This window comes from Parambassis ranga, unplaced genomic scaffold (assembly GCF_900634625.1).
Source record: "Parambassis ranga unplaced genomic scaffold, fParRan2.1 scaffold_24_arrow_ctg1, whole genome shotgun sequence".
Taxonomy (NCBI): domain Eukaryota; kingdom Metazoa; phylum Chordata; class Actinopteri; family Ambassidae; genus Parambassis; species Parambassis ranga.
In genome coordinates, this window is record NW_021144797.1 from 1,390,319 (window position 1) to 1,399,655 (window position 9,337).

The 9,337-nt window shown below is 42.7% G+C and overlaps 2 non-coding genes across 2 annotated transcripts; one reads left to right on the plus strand and one right to left on the minus strand.

Annotated features, from left to right (window-relative positions):
* Positions 1 to 1,979: 1,979 nt before the first annotated feature.
* On the plus strand, positions 1,980 to 2,052 carry trnal-uag (transfer RNA leucine (anticodon UAG)). Its single transcript has one exon. It is a non-coding gene; the product is annotated as a tRNA-Leu (tRNA).
* A 4,522-nt stretch (positions 2,053 to 6,574) lies between these two features.
* Positions 6,575 to 6,646, minus strand: trnap-cgg (transfer RNA proline (anticodon CGG)). The gene has a single exon. It is a non-coding gene; the product is annotated as a tRNA-Pro (tRNA).
* Positions 6,647 to 9,337: the final 2,691 nt, after the last annotated feature.

The window sequence follows — 9,337 nt, forward strand, 5'->3', positions numbered from 1 at the left end:
ATGCTCACTCAGACTTGATACGGGGCAGAATCTTGTAATTCGTATATGTACTTCCAATATGAGGCGCCCTCACATTTAGGCTTTAGCTAGTTCTGTGTCTGAGTAAACGCTCTTACTTGACACACATATATGCATCAAATACAGCAAGCCATTGCCATCACACAAGGACATCTGGCATTCAGCACACCAGCTGTTTGTACTTTTATAAAATATAAGCGTTGTTGTTTTTCAGTCTGTTCTCAGGCACTGATGTGACATGAATAAGCATGTTTCTCACAAATGATGGTCTTGTTTCGCCTGCTGTTGTGGAAAGTGACAGTTAAGGTTGGTCAGAGATGGGAGACAAAGCCTTATGTAGCCTTATGCCTTCGACCCTCAGATTTCCTCCTCTGCTGAGGCTTCTTAACACAGACCTGTATCCATAGTAGTTCACATGTACAAGTGGCTTGGATGACGTCCTTGAAACTATGACAGGTGGAGAAATAAATTCAACTCTGAAGAAGATAATTGTGTTGTTACAAAGCTTGTTGTCAGTATAGACTTTCAGGTATTTTCTGTCTTATGTTTTGTCACAGAACATGTGTTTACTGCAGATGTATTTATGAGAGAAGTTAAAGGAGTTAGCTCTTTTTTATGCTACTGTAAACTAATATAAGGTTCATTTCATGCAGCGAGGGGACAAAAGTTCAAAATAAAGGGGGCTGCAGGAGCCTCCTACCACTCCTCCAACCAGAAGAGATCTGGGCCAGATCCAGACGTTGAGCTGAATCGTATTCTTCGAGCCTAAGCAGAGCTCAATCCTAGCTCGCCATCAACCCTGGCCTGCACACAGCACAGGACCAATTAATGTGCACACAGTCCATCTATCTAATAATAATACAGTACAAATCGTATCATACATAGTTCTAAATTAGAGTTCTCATATCATCAAATATATACATACAAATATAGATATTCTATTAGTCAAATTGGGAAATAAATGTTTGCTATATTATAATATCAATTCTGCTAGTGTAGCAATATCAAACATGATCAAACATTAAAGGTCAGACAGAAATACTTTACAGACCTCTCACATTGATTCAATGTAGCACAGTTAAGGATAGTCAGAGAAACCTGGCTTTTTTCTGGACTCAGTGCAGGAGGTGGGTGACAGGAGGGTCCTGACAAAACTGACTCCCATGATGCACCACTGAGACACAGGAAGTCATTCCTGCCTGTCTCAATCAAACTACTGAACTCTGAACTGTAAGATAAGACAAGATAAGACTTTATTAATCCCGAAGGAAATTCCTGTGCCAGAGGTATCAAGGTACATTAAATGCAGTTAAGTACAGAGTATAAGAGTAGAAGTGTCACTCAGACACTGTACATTCATACTGGTGCATTCATGTCCTGCTCTTTACTACGGAAAGGTTTTATACAGTAGTGAATATGTTCTTTAGATACAACTCAGGGATTTAAATGCTGTCTAGGTATTTAGATATTTATTATATATTTCAATGTATCTTTAATTTCTAATGTCTGTAACAAAAAAGAATTTCCCCTCTGGGATAAATAAAGTCATTCTGATTCTGATTCTGATTCTGATGCTGGACAATGAGTCCACCCCCTGCAGGACCCCCTGTCAGCTCTGCAGAGCAGCTTCAGTGGCAGACTGCTTCACCCTCGGTGTGTGAAGGAGAGATACAGAAGGTCTTTCCTTCCTGCTGCTGTCAGACTGTATAATAACCACTTCTGATAGGTGCAATATTCACACACCACAGTGTACAACACATTATTTATTTAGTTTCTGATGCACTATGTACAGTTTTCTTACAGACCACTTCTCCCTCCACTCACCTGTGCAATAACTGTTCATATGTAAACTGTTTTTATTCTATTCTATTCGCGCTGGCTACTGCACCAACAAAAACTCTTAATATTAACACTATGCCATAACATTCTGACAAAGAAAAGTTTATGTGGCAAACACACTAGACCATGTGGCCTAATGGATAAGGCGTCTGACTTAGGATCAGAAGATTGAGGGTTTGAGTCCCTTCGTGGTTGAGGTTTTATACAGGTATGAAATGAGCCAACTTCTATCTGTGGTTTATCCGCAACTCACTTCCACTGCTAGAACCTTTAGTGGGTCTACTACACTACTATGCCACTATACCCGTCTTGATGGGTTCCCTCAGTGTGCAGGGTTGATGGATGGGAGTCATATTCCCATTATTGCTCCCGAGGATAACCATGCTGACTATTTTTTATTTATTCAACATCTGTCCAGTCAGCAGTCTTCCCCATGATTGTGTCTGCTTTGCAGGTGTTTTGAGTTCATCATCTGATCACAGTGTGACATCATTAGTTTATAATATTGAACTTTTCCACAATATTCTCATTTATGGAGATGCACCTGTACATGGTGGCTGATTACGATAACAAACTAATGAAGTGCTGTGAAAATGAGTCAAATATAAAAACATGAGACAGTGGGGACCTTGGGTGTCTCCTTCAGCCACAGACTTTTGTCCAGGCAGGGGTCAGACTGTATAACATCAGTCCATCTGTACTCTAACCTCTGTACTTTATCACCATGTTTACACCCAGTGACACTGATGGGGAAACAGTACAGTGTTTTTTCTCTTAGTGCAATAACATCCTCACCTACAGTGTAATACTCAGAGTTTTTCATGATATCATAACAGGACATAATACATCTCTGTACATTTCTCATCTGTATATCTGCATATCTTATGGTTGCTCTGTACATAGTCTTTATTTCTACTTTATCTGTTGTTATGCTGCTCAGGACCTTGTTTTCATGCTGCTGTAATGGAATGGAAGGAACGCTGACAACCAACATAGGTCATAGCAGCAGTCACCTGGTGCGGTCATGTATCAGCTGGGGTGTGACGCAGTGTGTACGCACCCAGACACACATCATTGGAAGCCAGCGTTAATGAGAGGTGAGGGTTGCAAAAGTCAGAACAAGAGCCTGTTGACAGAAAACTCTAAAGGAGAAGGTTGCCATGTTAGAAAATGAACGAGACTTTCTGCAGAAAACCATGACCATGACATCCACTGGTAGGTCATCTGTTCTTTGAACGCAAACGTTTGAACTAGTGCCGTCACATGATTAAAATTTTAATCACATTAATCACTGCATTGCTGTATATTTATTGTGATTAAATATCACTCATTTTTTTAACCTATACTCATTGGATGAACTCAATTAAATTGAGTTTTTCCATCCAATAAATACTGGTAGCCCCAACTCAAAACAAGTACATTAATGCAATATAATGTATTTGAATTGGACCAACATGAAAAAATCATGTTGGTCCAACTCAACCTAAACATATTGTCAGGGTTTTGTGTGAGGAGAGGACACAGTTGCAGGACGCAGAGCGGTTAAAATCCAAAAAAGTCTTTTATTTAAAGGCCAGGAGGGCAAAATAATACAAAACTAAAAATCACACTTGTCGTGGTCAAAAGGTAAAGTACAAAATAACTAACTGAAAATCACACTACACGTGGCAAAACTAGAAAAGCAAAAACTAGGAAACTTAGCGAGGGTTCAAAAACATAACATGAATAAGGAGACTACCTTGGGCAAAGCATAGCATGGCATGGCATGGACGAGACCGGGAAAGAAGCAAAGCCCACACAGACGAGACGAACTAGCAAGGACAAAGGGGAAGACACAGACTATATACAAAGGGACCAGGGAAGACAACGAGGCACAGGTGACACACATGAGGGCAGGGCAGGTAATCATACAAGGAGGGAAAACACAGGAAGCAAAACTCAAGACAATACACAGGGAGGACAGGACTACCAAAGTAAAACAGGAAACACAAGACAAGACTAGACAGCTAAACACAAACCCAAGGAAACAAAACACCAGAACTGCAGGAAAATAACAATAACTAAACACAGATCAACCTAAAAACCCAAACCAAGAAAAACCAAAACCATAAATAACACCAGGTCGTGACAGAACCCCCCCTTCAAGGAACGGCTCCCAGACGTTCCAAAAACACAAAACAAGGGTACAAACAAAAACACAGGAAGCCCAGAATTCAAAGTCTCAAGAGTCCAGGAAAAAAGGTCTCAGAGTTCAAGAAGGCCCTGGCCATGGGCCAACAGGGCAACAGACACAGAGGTCCCATAAAACGAGAGGCTGGGGTGCTTGGGGGGCAGAGTCAGAAACGGAGGGGACAGGGACCCTCCAGGGTCCGGGCTGAAGCACAGCATGGACAGGGCTGAGGACCCTCCAGGGTCCGGGCGGAAGCCCAGCATGGACAGGGGTGAGGGCCCACTGGGGTCCGGGCGGAAGCCCAGCATGGACAGGGGTGAGGACCCTCCGGGGTCCGGGCAAAAGACCACCAGCGATGGAGACGCGGACCCTCCGGGGTCCGGGCGGAAGACCACCAGCGAGGGAGACGTGAACCCTCCGGGGTCCGGGAGGAAGACCACCAGCGAGGGAGACACGGACCCTCCGGGGTCCGGGCGGAAGACCACCAGCAAGGACGAGGCTGCGGACCCTCCAGGGTCCGGGCAGAACACCAGCGAAGACGAGGCTGCGGACCCTCCAGGGTCCGGGCAGAACACCAGCGAAGACGAGGCAGCGGACCCTCCAGGGTCCGGGCAGAACACCAGCGAAGACGAGGCAGCGGACCCTCCAGGGTCCGGGCAGAACACCAGCGAAGACAAGGCAGCGGACCCGCCAGGTTCCGGGCAGAACACCAGCGAAGACGAGGCAGCGGACCCTCCAGGGTCCGGGCAGAACACCAGCGCATGAACTTCAATGCAGCGGCTTTGTGGTGATCTGCAAGAAGTCATCATTCACCTTGAAAACAGTAGTAGTACAAACAGTATTGTTAGTTGTAGTTACTCTCACACAGACTTGAATGGCTATAAAGAAATGTGAGTTTTCATTTTACATTCATTAATTACCATGGACAAGTAAAAATGTGATTTAGTAGTAGCATAATCCATGTATTAAAGTACATCTGCATGCAGTGGTGTATGATAAGCTGCAGATGCATAAAAGTACCTGGTTCCAAACTGCACTCTGCACACTTCCACATACAGCATCCTGTAAAATAAAAGAAGTCAGAAAAGAGTCAGATCTCATTGACCAAATAACAATGAGATGCTGTAATTGATTACCAAGTATATAATTAGCTACAGTCATTAAGAGCATAAAATGAGATTATATATTAGAGGTATGCATGTAATAAATATGTTAAAGATGTTATGCTGCAGCAGCCACTCCCAAATTTCACAATGAAATTTCAAATCTGAAAAGCCTCTGAGGTCCACCCAAAACTTTAATCTGAAATCTCAACTCGTTTTAATCAAATATAATTTAATAGGTATTATTTAGGTTGAGTTGGACCAACATGGAAAAATCATGTTGGTCCAACTCAAATACATCACATTGAGTTGGGGCTACCCATATTTATTGGATTTATTGGAAGTCTCCCACAATTTAAGTTTAAGAGTTCATCCAATGAGTTATTTTTATTTTATTTTTATCTATAGCGCCAGATCACAACAGAAGTCATTTAATGGTCCCTTACTATAGAACACATTTATACCTTTTCCTTTTACTAAACAAAGTCATTTCAGCACGTTTACAGGTCTCCCCTGCTCTCTGTCATGTACGGCGCAGTTCCAGCCCGATGCGCAGGGGAGCAGGCACCCACCAGCAGACAAAAAATATATAAAAAATAAAATATATCGCGAAAATATGCCGACTGCTTCACTTCAATAAATCACGACTGTATTGTTTCACATTAACTACACTTAAGCACTGGCTGTACCCCTGCATACAAGTGCTGCTTAGGCTAACACAGAGCGTTAGCTCTGAGCTAACGTTAGCCTGCCAGCTACACTACAAAAGTAAAGCAAAGCACTTTTGGATTGTTTTAGATGGCGGCGAGCTGCGCTCTCAGTGTATTAAGGATGAATTCAACGTGCCTGTGTAGAAAACTCCAAGTACTAACCGTGTTCACCACTTACCTCTGACAGCTATATGACGCGACCATAGACGTTAGCTACAACGAATGCTAACTAATCTTAGCTGTTTGTAGCCTGTCTACCCCAACATGAACAATGACTGACATTTCTTCCTAAACTCAAGGTCCATTTATCTGAAGGCATGCACATTGTTTCACATAAAGATAATAAACTTATTGAATAGAAGACAGAAAACTTACCAACAGTAGTTTCAAGCAGAGGCAGATGATGGGTAGGACAGAGGCAGATCTCCTGATCTCCTTGTTCAGTAGTGAGTTGACGTTCCTTATTATTGCCGAGGGGATCGCTGGCTTAAAATGTCTACGTGCAGAACAGCCCCTGTACTTCTTCCTCAGCTCTCCCTGGACCTTGTGCAGCATTCTGACTTTAGTCCTCAGTGCAAAGACTTCTTCTCTTGAATAAACAATATCAGTTGTAGATTGCTCCTAGGAGTTTGAGCAGACTGCTGTTTACAGGGTCTAAGTTGGAATATGAACTTGTTTGGGTTAAAGATTATTGCTGTAAGACAGACATTCAATCTACTGAAGTTGAAAGAAGAGGGCTCATCCGGGAATTGAACCCGGGACCTCTCGCACCCGAAGCGAGAATCATACCCCTAGACCAACGAGCCACATGTGACCTCTTGCTTTTCATGTTTCAGTCGGTGCAAGAACAACACAAAGCACATGTTTTTCTTAGTTTGACATTGGTAAAGATATGTACAAAGATTTCTGGTTAGGAATATATAGTGTTGAACATGGACTTGAACCCTGGGCCCTCAGATTAAAAGTCTGAGTTCCTGCAAGATCCACCCACAGAGATCCTGAACACATAAAACTCAGATTCCCAACCAGAATAGTAGCAGAACTGAAGACACCACTTGGAGGAGTGTCTTCAAAAACCAATCCTTGAGTCCAATGTACCAACCAGCACACAGTAAGTGAAACAGGCATGTCCACGCTTCAACAATGAAAACACAGATTGGCCGTATGGGGATCGAGCTAATCGGTCGAGCCCTATTAAATGACGTTATGATGTTATTCGGGAATTCTGCCATTCATTCCGGAATACTGATGTCTATACTGGAATGCTACCGCTTATTCTGGACTTCTGCATTTCATTCCAAAATTTTGACTTTCATTAGGGAATGCTTTTCATTCTGGAATGGTGTCTTTCATCCTGCAAATCTGCTTTTCATTCTGTTATGCTGACTTTTGTCCTGGAATGTTGCCTTCCATTTTGGAACGCACGCTTCCATGACATCACAGGCCGCTGTCGGGTTAGGGGTTTAATCCCAGAATTTTGTCTACCATTCCGGAATCCTGCCTATCATTCTGGAGTGGGTGGATGGATGTCTATTCCAGGATGCTCTCATTCTAGATTTCTGCCTTTCATTTGGGAATGCTTTCTTCCATTCTGGGATGCTTTTCATTCCAGAATGATGTCTTGCTGACTTCTGTTCCACTATACAGAGTGTTCTTCGGGAATTCTGCCTATCATTCCGGAATACTGATGTCTATTCTGGAATGCTGCCACTTATTCTGGATTTCTGCCTTTCATTCTGGAATTTTGAATTTCATTCTGGAATGCTTTTCATTCTGCAAGTCTGCTTGCCAGATCATCACAGGTAACTATGGAAACATTTAGTGCTATTGTTTGTGAGTTTTACCCAGACCCACCCACTGAGGTCCTCCACCACATATAAACCATGTTTCCCACCAACAGTTAGAACTGATGAAGCTGCTTGGAGGAGCAGAGAAACGTCTTCAAGAAAACTCTACAAGTCCAGACGCCTTGCTTCAGTGGTCTCTATGAATATGACCTGAATGACATGTAAACATACAGTGTGCTCTTTGTAATCTGTATTCTGGCTCTAAAACAATTTCAATTCAATTCAATTCAGTTTTATTTATATAGCGCATATTACAATCAGACATTGTCTCAAAGCGCTTCACAGGAACCCCCCTAAGAGCACTGTGGCAAGGAAAAACTCCCTTTAAGAGGAAGAAACCTTGAGCAGGACCCGTCAACTTAAGGGGGAACCAGTCCTGCTGCTAGTCAGAGAGGATGAGGGAGAGAGAGAGAGAGAGAGAGAGAGAGGATGAAGGAGAAAGAGAGAGAGAGAGAGAGGAGCAAACATGATACAAACATGACAAGTGCACAACAACAAGTGCCCCTTGTGAGTGTTGAAGTCACAATCTTCAGATTATGAGACTGACTCGCTGCCTACTGCATTAACGAGGCTCAGAAAGAGGTGAAATATGGTCTTTTTTCTTTTTTAAATAAAGACATCTACAGTGCTCATGCTGGCTACTGCACCAACTAACATTCTTAATTCAAATCAAATGAATGTGTTCTATAAAAAGGCTCTAAAGGTAAAACATCACAGTAATTCTTCCTGTGACACCTTCACTACCAGTGATGGTGTCTCAGTTAAAAGGGTCATTGCATTGGCCGGGAATCGAACCCTGGCCTCCCGCGTGGCAGGAGAGAATTCTACCACTGAACCACCAATGCTGTGAAAAGCTGACATCTAGTGGTGCCATCGCAGGTTGCAGCCTCCTCATTCCAAAATCAATCCCTCCTCCACATAGAATAGAATATACTTTATTAATCCCTTTGGGAAGGTCCCTCGGGGAAATTTGGGTACCAGCAGCACTACAACACCAACAGTCAGAGCAAGAATTAAATAGAATAAAATAAAATAGAATGAAATAGAATATAGTGCAGTAAAAAAAATAAAAGATAAGAGGAATTATTTACAAACATTGCACACCACCATAGATGGTCATGTGATATAGTGCAGTAATGTAAAGGAATTATTTACAAACATTGCACAGCAGCATAAATGGTACAGATGGATTATTGCACATATAAATTATTGCACATGTGTTCATGTATCAGGCGGGCTGTACTCCCTTCCTTCTCCCCCTCCTGCCAAAAGCAGAGTTGTAGAGTTTGATGGATCGGGGGACAAAGGAGTCTCTGAGTCTCTGTTGGTCCTGCTCTTGGGGAGGAGCAGCCTGTGACTGTTCAGGCTCCTCTGAGCGCTGATGACAGTGTGCAGAGGATGACTGGCATCGTCCACAATAGACAGGAGTTTTCTTAGTGTTCTCCTCTCTGCCACTGTCACCAGGGAGTCCAGCTTCATGCCGACCACAGAGCCAGCCCACCTGATAAGTCTGTCCAGCCTGTTAGCCAGTGTTAATTTTGGCAGCAATTTCTGATTTAGTTTTTATTTTAGTCTTGTGACTAAAATGCCATTTGATTTTAGTCACATTTTTTCATGAAATAATTAAGGTTTTATTGTGCAATAAAAACA